The 17,722-nt window shown below is 37.5% G+C and overlaps 2 long non-coding RNA genes across 4 annotated transcripts in view; both read left to right on the forward strand.

Moving 5' to 3' along the window:
- Nucleotides 1-17,722, forward strand: part of LOC144304037 (uncharacterized) — a 149,422-nt gene that overhangs the window by 37,008 nt on the left and 94,692 nt on the right. The window lies entirely within an intron of this gene.
- LOC144304282 (uncharacterized) lies at nucleotides 7,512-8,365 on the forward strand. Its single transcript, XR_013371202.1, has 2 exons — nucleotides 7,512-7,573; nucleotides 7,918-8,365. It is a non-coding gene; the product is annotated as an uncharacterized LOC144304282 (long non-coding RNA).

A 17,722-nucleotide genomic window follows, 5' to 3' on the forward strand; every position in this document is an offset into this window, starting at 1 on the left:
CGCTTTTAGCCCATAAGTTAAAAGTTTAATATCATAAATTTGGAGAAAATTAGACATAAACTGACATATTTATATACATGCTATATCTCACTAAATGAAAATTAGGCTAGAAATTCTTTTTTAAAAAGAATTCTTTTGAATTGATTGTATCTTGCACAATGAAAGCTTGAAGTGACCTGAAAATGGCCTACATTCTTTCCCTAGTGTTCTTGTAGGCACCTGAACACACAAAAAAACAAACCCTTGATTGTATGGAAATGTTATGTCTTCTTGCGTTTGATTTTCAACTTGATACTTTGCATCATTGCAAGATTAGAAAATTTCCTGGAATATTGATTTAGAATGTTGAGCACTAAATTAGAATTCAGTTTTAAGATTTGAAACACATAGTGCAATTAAGGGGTTTAAAATTCTTGTACTTCATCTCTTGTAAGAGACCATTCTTTTATAAATTAGAGTGTTTTGTAAAATAGCAGCCAAAGGACATGGAGATGGAAGAGGAAAATAGAAAAACAGGAAGAATTATCCTTCTTTGTTCAGTTCAAAAACACACCCAAGAAGAATATTAAGTATAAATAGTGAGGGAAAAGGCTGACTGTGCCAACTTACTAGCATTGATTAAGCAGTGCAAAATGTGTTAATATAGTGATTTTCAGATTACTGATAAAATATATAATGCGACAGGAGGAAAAAACCCACAGCTGTATTCTCAGTATCTAAACTATTGCTGCCAACATGAAGAAAGATTGTGCGTCATATAATATTCTGCTGGATTTAACTGTTGTTTAGGTCTGTGGGGATATATCGATACTCGGAACTAGTGTGCCAGTATGTCAAGGTAAGATCAACTGTGAAGGGCTTCTTCCTTTACTTAATAAAACTCCTGGAATCTAACAGGGAACCAACCTGGAATCAGATGGCTGTGTGAGATTTCCAATGCCTTTTTCATAGTGAAGAACCCAAACACATCCAGAGAGTGATTATATAAATATGCAGTTCATATAGGTATATGGTCTACCCAGAGTTTCCTAGCAGTTTAAAAATGGTTCCGTAGATAAGAGGGATAGACCTAGAGTCTAGAACTAGAACTAAAGCTGGAGCTGGAGTGCTTTCCAAGACCACCACCAGTTCTTCCATCCCTAGGAAAAAGGACAGAAAGGGGTGGTTCTCCTTGGCCCATTCAGAGATTTACCTGATTAGGATTCAGTCTGGACTAGACCACCTCATACTTTGACACTCTGAAGTTCTAGTGTTATAATACATGGCCTCAAATTATTCAGAATCAATGGGACATGGTCAGGGAACCCTTGCATTTCTGTCCTTCCTGGTCACCTGCTGTTCATTGTAGAGAGAATTCAGCATTTGCCCAGTGCCCTTCCAGTCAAGAAAAAAGTGGTGGACACAGCCAGATCCACACCAACCAGCTTATATCCTATTCTTATGGATTCTTAAATGATGACACATTGATCAAGTTCATGAATATCACTGTTGCACAGAAACAGCAATATCTCGGATATCTGGTACATTCTAAGAAAAAACATTTGTCATTTAACTTTTCAGAGTTAAAGTCACTGAAGTAGGATTTTTAAAAAAGATTTTATTTATTTATTCATAGAGACAGAGAGAGAGAGGCAGAGACACAGGCAGAGGAAGAAGCAGGCATCATACAGAGAGCCTGACGTGGGACTCGATCCAGGGTCTCCAGGATCATTCCCTGGGCTGCAGGAGGCACTAAACAGCTGCGCCACTGGGGCTGCCTTGAAGTAGGATTTTAATAAAGAAAATTAGTACTGTTATAACATCTACATTATACAGTTTTACAAAGATACTTGATTTCTTTAATATAAATTTTCAGAAAAATTATAAGTAATGGTGATGATGTGAATCAAAGAGGTAACAGTTCACTGATCTGGAGGGCTTGCCCTGCCTGAAATAAGAAGACTTTGTTCTTTTTCTTTTTTAAGATTCTATTTATTTATTCATGAGAGACAGAGAGGCAGAGGCTTAGGCAGAGGTAGAAGCAGGCTCCCTATGGGGAGCCCAATGTGGGACTCGATCCCAGGATCCTGGATCATGACCTGAGCCATTGAGCCACCAAGGTGCCCCTGGAAGACTTTGTTCTTATGTGTCATATGGATTGTAGACAAGTGATCTGGAGGGCTCGAGTCTGAATCTGCTGCCCTAAATTTGGTAGTGAGTTTAGAATATTTGTTTAAAGCAGTTATTTAAAATGAGACAACATTTACAAAGAGATATTAGAACTGTGGTTAAAGTTTCTGGAAAACCATGGAATAAGACAATTTAATGAACAGAATAAATAGTGGGGATTTGGAATGATCTTTTCAAATAGATAACAAGTGGCAGAGAAAAATGAGTTACCAATTTTGCAGCTATGTGGAATGAAACCACAGTTTCTGTGATCCACATTTCATATCAGAATTGTTTAACTAGCAAAATGCTGAAATGATTAAATATAAAACCATGAAGTTAAAGCTCGAGAAAACTTTGGTCAGAGATGTTTCTGGAATGAACCTTCAGCTTTCATAGTTGTTTCTGTTCTGTTGGTCAGTGATGAAATGTGCTCTAATCAGCCTAGTAAATTATCCACAAAGGAGGGTTTACTTTGGTGGTTTGAAGGTATCTCCTTTCAGAGCTGTGATGCACAGAGCAGCACATCCCTTAACAGCTCATTTCCTCAGGGATACTAAGCAAGAGCCATATCCAGGAAAAGAGAAAAATTTAAGACCTCTTTCCTTACTGTGAACCCTTTCCATGTTTAAACACAGATGACTCTCTTATTTGCAGTCTGGCTTAAACTGAACATTGCCACAAAGGCGCTAAATACTTCCTATGCAGAGACCCAGGGTCCATTTTTCATCAGGAAAATAAAAGCTGTCTTTACCAGCATTGTGTTTTGCCCAGATGTGAAACTGAAGCCAAAATGAATGAAACAACCTTATTTTTCCTATGACAATTTAGATGGAGAACACTGTAATAAGTTGATGTACAAAGAATATTAATATGTGTTGGTTGCCTATTAGAAACTGCCAAGAGTTCAGGTCTTATTTACTAAAGCATGGTGTCACTTTAGGTCTCAATCTGGTCCTTCCTCTGTCTTGGAAGTCCTCCCTGGCCATCACAGTAACCCAATAATGTTGGGCCTGGGAAGCTGTCTCCTCCTAAGGGTTTTAATTTTTAATTGGTGTTTATTCTAATTTCTATTGATTTGACCATTGCCTTCTGACTTTTTTGTCTTACTTCAGCAGAGTAATGTCAAATGACTATGTAAATATACATATTTCATTTATATAGTTACTTATAAAATAATGTGTTCTTCGGATGTCAAATTGCTGTATTAGCAGAGTTAACTCCTCAGAACAGGTAGGACAGCAGGAAGAGACTAGAGTGAATGGAGAAATTCACTAACTTACTGTGTCTGAGTAAAATGAATATATATCTTTGAAGGACATAATTTCCAACTTTAAAAACAGAGAAGCCTAATCTAATGTGATTTGACTGGCCCATATTTTTTTTTTTTTTTTATGATAGTCACACAGAAAGAGAGAGGCAGAGACATAGGCAGAGGGAGAAGCAGGCTCCATGCACCAGGAGCCCGACGTGGGATTCGATCCCGAGTCTCCAGGATCACACCCTGGGCCAAAGGCAGGCACTAAACCGCTGTGCCACCCAGGGATCCCAGGCCCATATTTTTTAAGTTTAGTAGTACCAATTCCTGAAATTTTGAAATTATTAATACAAAAAATAAACATAAAATATTTTAGAAGGCTTTTTGGTCAAAGTTGTATTATATAATAGGCTTTATTTTCCTTGGCATATTATGAAAAAGTCAAAGAATAGCTCTGACCAATGGTGTACTTATACTTACTGGTAAATATTTATTAACTAGCTCTGGAGATGGAGTTAGAGAAGTCCTGATTCATAGCATTTGACAATTAACATGATGTAAATACTCCTACATGGGGCCAGTTTCAGACTACCCCTGGGATGTCAATTGGCTTGAAAACCTCTTGAAAGTTTTTTTATTTTTTTAATTTTTTTAATTTATTCATGAGAGAGAGAGAGAGAGAGAGAGAGAGAGAGAGAAACAGGCAGAGGGAGAAGCAGGCTTCATGCAGGGAGCCCGACATGGGACTTGATCCCGGGACTCTAGGATCACACCCTGGGCCGAAGGCGGCGCTAAACCACTGAGCCACCCGGGGCTGCCCTGAAAGTTTAATTAGTTCTTACAATGCATAATGACTCTGCTCCAGCATATTGGCCAAGGATGAATTTATACAAACCGTAAAATGATCTTCATAACTTAAGAGTTTGTCAAATCAGTTATCTAATGTGGGCGTGGAACCTTAAATATTCTGTCTTATGATCCTCCAAATACCTCTAGAAAAAAAAAGAAAACATAATAGGGATAAGAATGGGAAAATTCTACTATATTTGCTATACTTAGAATCTTACACCAATATATTGGAAAAGTGTATTAAATGGAATGAATAGTTCCTTAAGCCTTTGAGATAAATAAATGTGCCTCTAAAAATAAAGATTTTAGTATTACTTGTAGCATGTTGTTAGAAGTATAATATCAATAAATGGCCATGAATAAATGATTTACTGCCAGTCACTAAACTTTTTCCTTATATTACTTTTTAATTTATATTCTTGCATTGTGTCTTCTTTGGTATCCCTTTTCCCTCAAATCAGTTTCTATGCATCAGTGCCAATTTATTTCACCAAAACAAATATCCCTATAAAAGCTCTTTATCAGCTAGACTGTTTACAGTATATAACTAAATGGTTTTATTCCCCCCTCCTTCCCACCATTCTTTAAATTAAAAGAATTAGAAGGATGTTGCTAATCCTGTGCCAGAGTTTGGAAATTATATGAAAAATAACCTCTGAATAATCCCACCTTACCTGGAAATATTAATAATTTAGGGAAAAGAGACTTAGTTGTTTAATCTGCGAGAATGAAAAGTTACAAGTTAAAGCTTCTTAACTTTATTCATTCCTTTCAGCATCTCAGGCCTGGGACTCAGAAGGTCTATGTTGATTAAATTCATTGCTGCTTGATAATTTTTTTAATTGGCGGCTGATAAGGAGTGCTTGCACAATAAATTTATTCTAACATGGTCCTTGGGTGTGATCTTTTCTTTTTAGGAATAGCCAAGAAATAGATTTACCAAAGAACATAATCCAATAATCTTTACTGAGTTGTCACCTTTTTTTAAAAGGGCTTACATGAGCACTGGGGGTTATATGCAACTGTGAATTATTAAAAACTACATCTGAAACTAATGATGTACTATATGTTGGCAAATTGAAGTTAAGTAAAAATAGATAGATAGATAGATAGGCTTATATTTTTTAACTTGCCTAGTCCTCTCTCATCTGTTCTTGTTTGCTCAAATACGGAGAAGCATAATGGCAATGCTCTAGAACAATGAAGAAGAAATGAGGTTCTAAAGAGAGTGATTGGATCAGAGAAAACTTAGAAAATGATATTTCTCTTTCCTTGGCTTTAAGAGGTCTAGGTACTCAGATAGGTAAAGCAAGTGGAGGGCTTTGTTTTTTTAAAATTTATTTTGTAAATCCCTGGGGACTCTCCCTTTCCCAAGAACTTAAGGCTCCAGAACGGTTGCTTTTAACCACACCATGCATAATAATTTTTCTTTCTGCCTCCAAGGAAATTTTTTTTTTTTTTTCCAAGGAAATTCTTAATCCATGCTCTTCCTAATCCTTCTGCATTGGCTGTTTGTTTGTCAGTTGGAAACATTGGCAGTTCTCATTAGTGAGTAGATATTAAAATAACACATTTGTTTTAAAAAGAAAAACAAACATATACATCTTACAAAGGTCACCAGTCACACAATGTACTGTTTGGAAATTTCCATTCACTTTTTCTATGTATGTAAAGATTAAACTCTGATTCTTTAGGGAACTGTTTTTCTTTTTTATTTTTTTTAATTTTTTATTTATTTATGATAGTCACAGAGAGAGAGAGAGGCAGAGACACAGGCAGAGGGAGAAGCAGACTCCATGCACTGGGAGCCCGATGTGGGACTCGATCCCGGGTCTCCAGGATCGCGCCCTGGGCCAAAGGCAGGCGCCAAACCGCTGCGCCACCCAGGGATCCCCAGGGAACTGTTTTTCAAATTACCCTATTAAAATAAAGCACCTCTGTATCTGTAGCTACTTTGGTGGAAAAAAAAAAAAAAGCTTTTGCCTCTTGGTGGATGTTAGAAGGAGATCATGATGTTCCTACAATGTAAATTTGTTAAAAAGAAAGTAGGGTAAGCTGGTATACTAAACTACTAAGTACTCTCCCTACCGTGAAACCTTTGAACCTATATTTTCTCCTGGATACAAGCTTCCTGAGAACTTTCTTATCTTTGAAGGCTCAAGGACAAGTGTAAAATGAGCTTATCCTTTTTACTTGAATTGAATATCTTGGGCACTTAAAACTATAATCTCTATAGTCTAAACTCTTCCCACCAAAACAAGCAGTAAACAAACAAACAAATTACCCCTTCAGGGAGATTACTAATCTGGTGGCTGATAGGTTATGTGATTTTGTTGCCTTTAATTTTCTTCCCAGATTTCCTTCTGTAGCATCCCTCTTTATTCTGTAAAGCCTTTTGAATTTCTGCTTCTCTCTGAAGTATCATCAATTAATGAAATATTATGTAAGTTGGTAACAATTTGATCCTCTCTACTCATATTTGCATTAAGCAACAGGATTCCTGAAGATGGGAAGACTTCCTTCTTCCTCCCTTTAAGGTATACATATAACATCAAAACTACTTGTGTCTTCCACTTCTCAACCCCCTGCTCACCGGGAATATGAGGAAAACGTAGAAAAAGGACACTCATTTCTAAGAGATTGCTAGTTCCTGATCTGAGCCTTTGCAGACTTCAAAAGAGAAAATACTGTAATTGAGAATATTCTTTTAAAGAAGAATGTCTGTTTTCTAGGCTTACCAATAATGGAGATTAAACAATAGAGAGCAAAGGTAATTCTAAGAAGAATGGTGGAATGATAGAAAACAGAAAAAAGAAAGGCAAATAAATAGTTGCCTTTGTTCTATGGATTTGCTTAAATATTTTACAGCTCTGCCCCTTGACTCCTCTCTGATGCTATCGGGGCTAGCAAAAGAGCTAGCCTAGGTAGCTATAGGCAGATCAATAATTAAACTCTATTGCAAAACCTCAGAAAGTAACGGGCAGAACCAAACCAAAATTACCCAAACATTTAATCAAGTGAATTTTTCTCAATTTCTGTTCTGAGTAACTATGTCATTACTTAAACAGCGTATTTCTTTGTATCATTAGTGTATGTTTGATTGCATCTCTCCATTGACTTTAATCTTCAAATATGGTGATTCTTTCATTTAAAAGGGTTTCACCATCGAAAGATGAATGGATAAAGAAGATGTGGTTTATGTATACAATGGAATATTACTCAGCCATTAGAAACGACAAATACCCACCATTTGCTTGTGGATGGAACTGGAGGGTATTATGCTGAGTGAAGTATATCAATCGGAGAAGGACAAACAGTGTATGTTCTCATTCATTTGGGGAATATAAATAACAGTGAAAGGGAATATAAGGGAAGGGAGAAGATAAAGACTCCTAACTCTGGGAAACGAACTAGGGGTGGTGGAAGGGGAGGAGGGCGGGGGGTGGGGGTGAATGGGTGACGGGCACTGAGGTAGGCACTTGACGGGATGAGCACTGGGTGTTATTCTGTATGTTGGTAAATTGAACACCAATAAAAAATTAATTTATTTAAAAAAAATAAAAAATAAAACATTTGTAGTTCCTATTCTAAAATAAATAAATAAATAAATGAAAAATAAAAATAAAAGGGTTTCAATATTCCCATCCCTTTATTTTCAACAGACTTGCTGCTGGGAGAGATGAACTGTTGCCCTAGAAACACTCAAAACATCAATTTCCCTGGAGCAATATCTCACTAATCTCAGCACTCAAATCACAATGTTTTGCTAGAGCTTGCTCAGTGAGTACTTGAGGGTTGACTAAATGACTATTAAACTTCCCAGAACAACCAAAGTAAAAGCTCCAAAGCAGCAGATCACCCATGTTGGAAGACAGCTCCTTCCATTCAGAGATCAGTTTTGTCAAGACCACCTAGAAGACACACAATTACCAATTACTGAGGGTAACTGCAGAATAGTAATCCCATAAGTACCATGGATATAACCTATATATAATTTCCCGATATTTCCTAAATGTGGCATTTGGTGAAAACATAGGTAAGTATCCATGTGTATATATATATGCATGTGCTTGTGTCTGCGTGTCCTCCTTGTGTAGAATCTCTTTGATTTGCTTACCCTCTCACTTGTTGACTAAATTTCTTCTCTTGTTTATCAACTCTCTTGGTAGAAGTTTGACAATTTAGTTTATGTATCTTGAGGAATGCAGAGAGGACAGATTTAAGGACTTGAGACATATTTCTGAAGTGTTTGATTTCATCAGGACCAGAATAAGATTAGGTGTTTGACTCAGGGATTAGATCATCTTCTGACAGAAAGAAAGTGGTAAGAAAGTTATAGTTTCGAGATATGCCTGCAAACTAACACATCTGCTCAAAAATAATAGTTTACAAACAAAAAGACATAACACTGTCAACAGTGACAGAAAATAAAAATTTGATTCATAAACCAGGAGTCAGAGATTTTGTAGGATACCAGTAAAATTCCCATGAGTTGCCAAGGGAAATGCTATTTCATCAGTTTTGAAATGACTTTCTACTAGACCATTGACAAGTACTTCCAACGCCGGCTTCCAATCTTAGTGGAACATATTACTCTTCTGTGAAGATTTGAGGGACTGTGTACAGCATTGCTGTTAATATTCCCATTTCATGTGTGTAACTGGGGTATGAAGGGTTAGTCTGTTTCTGTGGGCTTGCAGAACTCTCTGAAGCAAGAATTTCCAGAGGAATTACAGAAGTATGATTATATTGAAGCCTATTTAAAAAACTGTATAATATTTTGAAACATAAGTTAATTGGAAATTTGGGCTGTTATCATTTATAATTTAACTTGAATGTCTGAAAATAATTCATAAGTAGCCTTTACTTTCTATAATTGAGGTTTCCATGTAAAATATGTTTTATTTATAACATGCTGTACCTTATTTTTTTACATGGTTACTAACCATGTACCTTTTGAAATAGTTATGATTTTAAAAATGATAATTCTGAAAGGTCTATTTCTATGCCTAGGAAAATATTTGAATACTCTTGCTGTGTCATTTAATTTTATATTGACTCCAGCTGCTAGTTGCAATCTATTTTCTTCCAGCCAGTGGCCACCTTTTCTAAGGTGCCTTAAATCCATATTTTATTTAAAATGTATGCTTTCAAAGGTGATCATCCACTTTAAAAATAAGAAACACCAAAAGTAAATGAGGATACTAAGTCCTTTACTCCATTGAATATTCAAGCTAGAGGGAGTGTGTGGGGTCCTGAAGTCAGGGCTCCTCATCTTCTCTTTTTTAAAGATAAGGATGCTAAGCCTAGTGAGATGGTGCAGCTTGCCAAGGCCACACAGCTAGTTAAGGAGGAGCCAGCACTGGAGCCCACATCTCTTGGCTTGCAGTTGAGACCTTCCCCACTATATTTCAAGGAGACCATATTTAGCAAAGATTAAAATGCTGAAATTTTCTCTCCACATCTGTATTTTTCAGTAAATCAATCTTGGACATGAATCATACTCACCATTTCCAGTATTTATCTGAAAAGTCCTAGAGCTCTGAACATTTTGGGGTTTGCCTTTCATTAGCTACAGTGAAAATAGTGAAAGAGCCAGTCCCACCTCCTGTCCTGAATATACTGCTCCTCTCTGATATATTGGGTTTGCAGCTGCTTTTTGAGCCTCTCTCTTGAACACCATCCTCTTTACCTTATTGAAAAGTTATTGGGAATTTGGGAATCAACTGAAATATTTCATAGTTTACAACAATGTAATTTAATGTTCACCATTAAAAATCACAAACATAATGATACTCATTTATAGTCTGCCTTCCCTCTGGCTATTATTAATAATTTAAATAATGTTAAGATAGTGTTTCAAAGGAATATTTCCATTTTCACCATATGTGATATTTAACATCTTAATGCATAGAAATAAATGCTTAGGGGGATCCCTGGGTGACTCAGCGGTTGAGTGTCTGCCTTCAGCCCAGGGTATGATCCTGGAGACCTGGGATCGAGTCCTGCGTCGGGCTTCCTGCGTGGAGCCTGCTTCTGCCTCTGTCTGTGTCTCCACCTCTGTCTCCCTCTCTGTCTCTCATGAATAAATAAATTTAAAAAGAAAGAAAGAAATGCTTGATTCAAGGAATTTTGCTTTTTCAACCAGTAGGAAGCGCATGAACTGAAGTATTTGTATCTGCTTTACTTCCCTTGAGGACCAGAATAATAGTAATCACATTTTTCCTGAGTGCTTACAAGCTGCCAGGTCTGGGAATAAACACCTTATGTGCATCATCTTATTGAATTCTTATGGCTCCCCTGTGAGATGGTTATTATGGACTCTATTTTAGAGATGAAGTAACTGAGGCTAAGGGATTAAGATCACAAAGTTGATAAATGGCAGAACTGTGGAAAAATCCAAGCAGTCTCAATTCAGTTCCCAGCTCTGTTGCAGAATATATAACCCTCTGGGGAGGGGACAGCTTCCTAGGCCCAACATTATTTGGTTGCCTCTGTGATCATGGAGGACCTCCGGGAGGGGGTAATGATCAGGTTGAGACTGAAGAAACATCATGGAATAGCGATTGAAAACCTGGGCTCTAGACAGTGTGTTGAGGCTGGCATCCCTGCTTTGCTACCTACCAGGCTTTAGTTACCCTGTCTGTATAATGAGGTATATATTACTACACATGTCTGTAGGTCTGCTGTGAGCACAGGACAAGGTAATTCATGGAAAATATTCTACACAATGCTGAGCATGTAATATACACTCAGAAAAGCTTAGCTATACTTATACTTGACTGATAACAAAGAAAAATTCCTATCCCATTGTTCATATCTCCAAACCATAAAAATACCCCATGAAAAAGGAAGATCTGAAGAGTGTCTGGGGGCTCCGGGTGAGAGCTTTCATTCTTCTTTGAATAGTTCAGATGTCATTAAGCCTTCCTCACAAGAAAGTAAAGCAGCCAGGCAGCAGTTATGATATGATAACACGTGAAAACAAGACAAAACATCAACCAGACATAGCCCTAACCTTGGAAAAGTCGAAGAAGAGACTATGTAGCCAGGGATACTGTGAACAGAGATGCACAGGGGTATTACAAAGTGCACTGTTCTTGGGAGTGAGGCATGGGATCTTGGGTAGAGACTAAGGAAGTACTATATGATAGCATCCTGGAGATGATAAAGCACTTGTTATGTGAAACACATGAGGCAGACCTGTTGTTGAGTCAAAGAAGCTGTTCTCTGCACCTAGGATATTTAATATGGCAAAATTTCTGGGATAGGAGTTGCAAAATAAATGCACAGATCTTTCCTAGCACCAGTGAAGGTTTTTGGCTAAAGCATAGAATGGGATGGGAGTGGTTGGGCAGAGTAGAAACCTAGTGTGAAGATCCTAAAGAATGTTTTAGGTATGGTTTAGAGTCAGGGTAATTAGCAAACTACCAGAGGTTTAAAGAAGAAGAGTTTATGTTCTGTGTTTCTCTTTCTCCCTCTTTCCCTCTGTCACTCTCTCCCTCTACCCCACCACACTTCCTGGATTCTCTATCTGGAATACCTCTCTATCCCTCCTCTCCCCATTCCCCTCCTGTTTGCTTAAACTAACTCCTGCAGTCTTCAGGTCTCAGTTTTAGGTCTTTCTTAAAAAGCCATCCCTGACCATAGACTGGGTTAGGTCTTTTCCTGTGTGTACTACTAATATCCTCCTCTTACCCCTGTGAAGTTTGTTTTCTTTATGTAGTGCTTTGTAACAAATCACCACAAATGTAGCAGCTTGAAACAATAGAATTTATTTTCTCACAGTTCTTGTGGGTTAATTATCCTGGACACTCTGCTCAGGAACTAAGGCTAAGATCAGGATGTTGGCCAGCTGTGTCTTCATCTGGAGATTTGACCGCGGAAAATTAGGCTTCCAGGCATCCTTAGTTTGTTGGAAGAATTTGTTTCCTTGCAGCTGTAAAACTGAGGTTCCTATTTCTTTAATAGCTGTAGGCTGGGACCTACTCTCAACTCATCCTTACCACGTGGCCCTCTCTACAACATGGTAGTTTGGCACTTCAGGGCCAGCAGGAAATCTGCTAAAATAAGAGCTTGTGTAACATTACATAATTATGAGAGTGACTTTCCCATCATATTCACAAATTCTGCCCATACTTAAGCGGGAGGGGATGGGATCATACTGTGTGTGTGTACCAAGGGTAGGGGATCTAGGGAGTCATCTCAAAATTCTGCCATTTTTGCTTTATGACTGAGACATCAGTCATCTCAAAATATCCTTTATCACATTGCATTATAATTGCCAAATTGCTGAGATCCCAGAAGGACTATCTCTTGGTGGACCTGGCTTGTGCTTTGCATAGTGCTTGGCAGATATTGGACTCTCAATAGATACTTGCTAAGTCACTTAATAAATGTTGACAGTTGAGTTTGGTGCTTGGCAGATATTGGACTCTCAATAGATACTTGCTAAGTCACTTAATAAATGTTGACAGTTGAGTTTGGTGCTTGGCAGATATTGGACTCTCAATAGATACTTACTAAGTCACTTAATAAATGTTGACAGTTGAGTTTGGGTGATAGAAAGCATGTGCCAAAAGAGAAAAAAAAAATCTTAATAACCAATACTTTCAGTAGAGTCTTAGTGAAAAAATGTTTCTGAATGGCAATGAAAGACAGAGAAATTTTGAACTAAATCTGGAATCTAGGGATCCCTGGGTGGCGCAGCGGTTTGGCGCCTGCCTTTGGCCCAGGGCGCGATCCTGGAGACCCAGGATCGAATCCCACGTCGGGCTCCCGGTGCATGGAGCCTGCTTCTCCCTCTGCCTGTGTCTCTGCCTCTCTCTCTCTCTCACTGTGTGCCTATCATAAAAAAAATAAATAAATAAATAAATAAATCTGGAATCTACAGAATCTATTAATGAGGTGTTAGGGAGCAAGAATTTTCTGTTCCCTAGTAGGTCATTCTAGGTGGGCTAAAATCAAATTGACATGAGACAGATTAATAAGAAGAAAATAAAAATTAATTTCCTATGTATGGAGAATCCACACACTCGGAAATACCAAAGATAGTCAAACCAAGGGAGGTATATATATATGTCATTCTGAACTAAGAAAAAAGAAATAGGGATCTGGTATTTCAAAGGGAAAGAATGCAATTCTCAGGAAGACATAAAAGAATTAATGTTTGGTAAACTGTTGTTTACCACTCAGAAACAATGGGACAGAAAGGACTTTGATCAAACAGGCCCTGCTATGTTCTTTCCTGTCTACGGTATCTAGTTTGTAGTATACTGTAGTTAGCTCTGATGATAGCTCTCTTCCTGGAGCAGGTTGTCTATCTAAACTATTTTTAGTCAGTTGTGGGGGAGATGAACTTTTCCTGAATCTTCTAAGTTTTGATTACTTTTTAACTCAAAGTAGCTGTCCATCCTGGGGTGGTCTCCCTTTTGGCCCCTAAGAGGATGGTACCAGCATTGTGGTGATGGGGAAACCTGACACTGTATTTTTGGAGGTGGTGATTGAGTGATGATACTCAGTTAACACTGTTTGATTGATTGTGTTGCATGTGGTGTTGAATAAGTAAGAATGAACAGTTCCCACTAATTTGCTGAAGTGTGGAAGACCGTCCATGATAATCATTGCTTAAAAAGATATTTCAGCTTTTCCTCTGATCAAGACACAAGGATAAATACTATTGAAGAGTATCAGGGCTTGAACCAAGAAAATATAGGAAATTTAAAGCGGGGAATTGGTTTACTCAGTGATGGGAATGGTGAGAAGACAAAGAAGGGATCGTTAGAATAACCAGAGATCAGTAGCCCCAGGAAGCCTCTACCATCTAAAGGGAGGTAGATCTCCTCTAAAGGGAGGAGGTGATCACATAGGAGCTTGGAGGCCAAGGTTATGGAATTCATATGATAAAGGAAAACAAAACACAAAAAAGAGTCAATATTTAAAATGTTCCTACCAAGTAAGAAAAAGACAACTAACCAAATAGAAAAGTAAGCGAGAATTAGCAATTCACACAGCAAAGTCAGATAATATAGTTCAGTTTTCATAAAGCAAGACATTAAACAACAGTCCTCCATGTATGATTTCTGAAATGGAGAGAAATGTGAAAAGTTGCATAAATGGCTGGCTTCTTACATTGGTTACTGGAAGGGAGGAGTCTGGAGTGTGGTATGGAGGACTAGGGAACAGGAAAATAAAAGAAAAAGGAGTACACAAGAAAAGTTTAAAGAACACATTCAGCATATACATGGTCCCATTCATGTAAAATAATTGACATATATGTCTATGTATAGGTCTGTGTATATACTACTTCCACTGCTCCCACCCAAGTCCAAGCATCAGCTCTTCCCCTGGATTCCCTTTAGAATCTTCTTTCTCATTTCCCTCTTCCATGCTTGCCTTCATGCAGCACTCTGCACACAGCCAGAGTGATTCTTTGAAAAGCTAAATCAGATCCTTCTCTGATGAGTACTGTCATGATAGTACTCTCTGAGTACATGATAGTACATGGTAGTACATGATAGTACTTTCCATCTCACTCAGAGTAGGATCTGGCCCCTGTAGCTTCTCTAACCTCAGGTCATTCTCTCCCTTCCCTCAGGACACTCCAGCTACACTTGTCTTCACTATTCCTCGGATGTGCTGAATGCCATGTCACCTCACAACTTTAGTACTTTTGCAATCCCCTTTGCCATCTCCATATTCCTGCCCTCTCCTCCATACTTCTGCTTAAATGTCACTTCTTTAAAAAAGATTTTCCTGACAACCCTACCCAAAATAACATCTCTGACACTAATACCCTTCTTTACTTTTCTTTAGAGCATCTATTACGACCTGACATATGACTAGAATATAAACATCTTGAGGACATAAACTTTGTGTCCCATGGCACACAGTAGGCACTCAAAAATTATTTGCTGAATAAATGAATAAATGGAGATATTCAGGCAAGGATAGTCACCAAAATATTAACACTTATAGGTTTCAGGTGCTTTTTGTTTCTTCTTTATAATCTTTATTGCTTGAGTAGCAAAATTCTTAAACAAATTTTTTCCTCAGTGACAAATCAGAGGATTTGGCTTGTTTATTGGAGTCTCTGATAGGTTTAGATGAAGAATTCTTAAGGAAAAATGAACTTATTATGTTTCCTCTTAGAAATACAGGGTTGTTAATAGTCTCTGTAGCTTTCATTTTCCCACAGAACCTCAAGATGTTACTTAGCTATTGCTTTATTTTCTAGACATGGGTAGGAAGTTATATATTCAGGGTCCTAGTTCCTATGCTAGCATATGTGCCTTGCATCTTCCTGCTTATTGTAGTGGAGATAAATGTATCTTGTCTGTGTCAAAAACCAAATCACTAGTGTTTGCTGTAGTACTTAAGAAAAAGGAGATTGGTGTTTCCATTTACTTTGAAGTTCATAAAGAAAGACCAAGATAGGGGATCCCTGGGTGGCTCAGTGGTTTAGTGCCTGCCTTCAGCCCAGGGTGTGATCCTGGAGTCCCGGGATCAAGTCCCACATCAGGCTCCCTGAATGGGGCCTGCTTCTCCCTCTGCCTGTGTCTCTGCCTCTCTCTCTCTCTCTGTGCGTCTGTCATGACTAAAAAAAACAAAATATTAAAAAAAAAAGAAAAAAAAAGAAAGACCAAGATGGATTAATGGATGAATAGAAAGTTGGATAGATATAGAATGAAACAAGATAGTAAAATATTAATGTTAGAATCTAAGGGGTGAGGGATACCTGGGTGGCTCAGTGATTTGGTGCCTGCCTTCAGCCCAGGGCATGATCCTGGAGTGCCGGGATTGAGTCCCACATTGGGCTCCCTGCCTGGAGCCTGCTTCTCCCTCTGCCTATGTCCCTGCCTCTTTCTCTCTCTGTGTCTCTCATGAATAAATAAAATCTTAAAAAAAAAAAAAAAAAAGAAAAGAAAAGAATCTAAGGGGTGAGTATATAGGTCTTCACTGTGAAATTCTTTCAACTTATAAATATTTGAAAATTTTCATAATAGAATTTCTGAAAAATTAAATGACTAGATATAATGGAATTTAGTATAATATTCAAGGTTATTTCTTTTTGATGAGAGAACAAAAAGAAATTTAGATATTCTGATGAAAGCATTTAATAATATTCTTAGAAATAATAAATATTTAGTCCATGTATTTTCTTACTTAGATTTGTGGTCATGTTAACCACATTTATTTGATTGGGAAAAGTCCATTTTGATCATTTGGTAATGTAGTTTCATCAAGCATCTTTTGTACTTTAAGCATGTATAGAAGAAGCAGTGAGAGTCTGGTCTTTTCCATTAATTAGGGCTTTCAGAAGCTTACTGAAAAACACCCTCTAAACATGACAAGCATGGAGAGCTGTTGCACTGAACTACAATTAGCACAGTTAATAATAGCTTTTCCAGGAAAAGAATTTAAGGACTGTGCAGAACCAAAAAATCTAAATTAAGCATCATTATGTATATCACTTCAGTGTGTTCTTTGCTTTTCATGTGATAAATAGGCAGAAAAGTTTGTCTCATGCTAAATACTATTACCTTCTAAACCTCTAAAAACACATTCATTCATTTCAATGTGCCACTCTGTTCATTACACAGAGGGCATAGAGAGGCAGGGACAGAATTTCAACTCATGGTCTCCCCCTCCCTTTCCTCTGATCCTCTGTTTCTGTCTCCTTGTTCTTTACCCTCTTCTCTCTTTTTCTTCCTCCCTCCCTCTTCCTTGTCCTCCCAGCCCTTCTTTTCCCCCTCTTGTCTCTTTTTCTGTTCCCTTTCTCCTTCTCCCTTAGGCTGCCAGAGAGAGGCAGTAGGCCATTGCTACACACTCATTTCTCCTCTAATAAGACTATGCTGAGTTGGAGTGTGGAGAGATACTAGATTCTATATTTAAGATATATAAGCTATGTATTTCTAATTGTGGGTTATACTTTTCAAATTCTTTTTTTTTTTTTTTTTGTTCTGACTAGGGCTCTGATTTGAAAAGAGATGTACTTCAATTTCAAGCTGTAAATACATTTTTAGTCAGATTCCCCTTCTATTATAAATGTTTTTGCTTTATATGGTTAGCACCGTGTTGACTGGTACATTCATACAGTGCATTCTTTTGTGCCTTTTATGAGGTTATGACTTCTCTTTTTATCTAGTTTAGTGCTTTTCCCTGTCTATTGAATTTAATATAATACTTAAGTTCTATATTGTCTGATATTAACCTTGCTATTCGTCTTTTTTACTTTGCTTGGATTTACCTGGTATTTTTTTTCCTATTTCTTTATTTTCAGTTTTCAAATTACTTTATATTTAATAATATTCTCTAATTTCTTTTATTAATCCAATATGACTGACTTAATGGAAGCATATAGTCCATTAACATTGAGCATATTGACTGATTGATCTGTTTTCCTTAATTTTTTTCTTATTTTACATTATTGTTTGCAATTTATTCTTATTTCTCTGGTTTATTCAA

Source organism: Canis aureus, chromosome 33 (genome assembly GCF_053574225.1).
Source record: "Canis aureus isolate CA01 chromosome 33, VMU_Caureus_v.1.0, whole genome shotgun sequence".
NCBI lineage: Eukaryota > Metazoa > Chordata > Mammalia > Carnivora > Canidae > Canis > Canis aureus.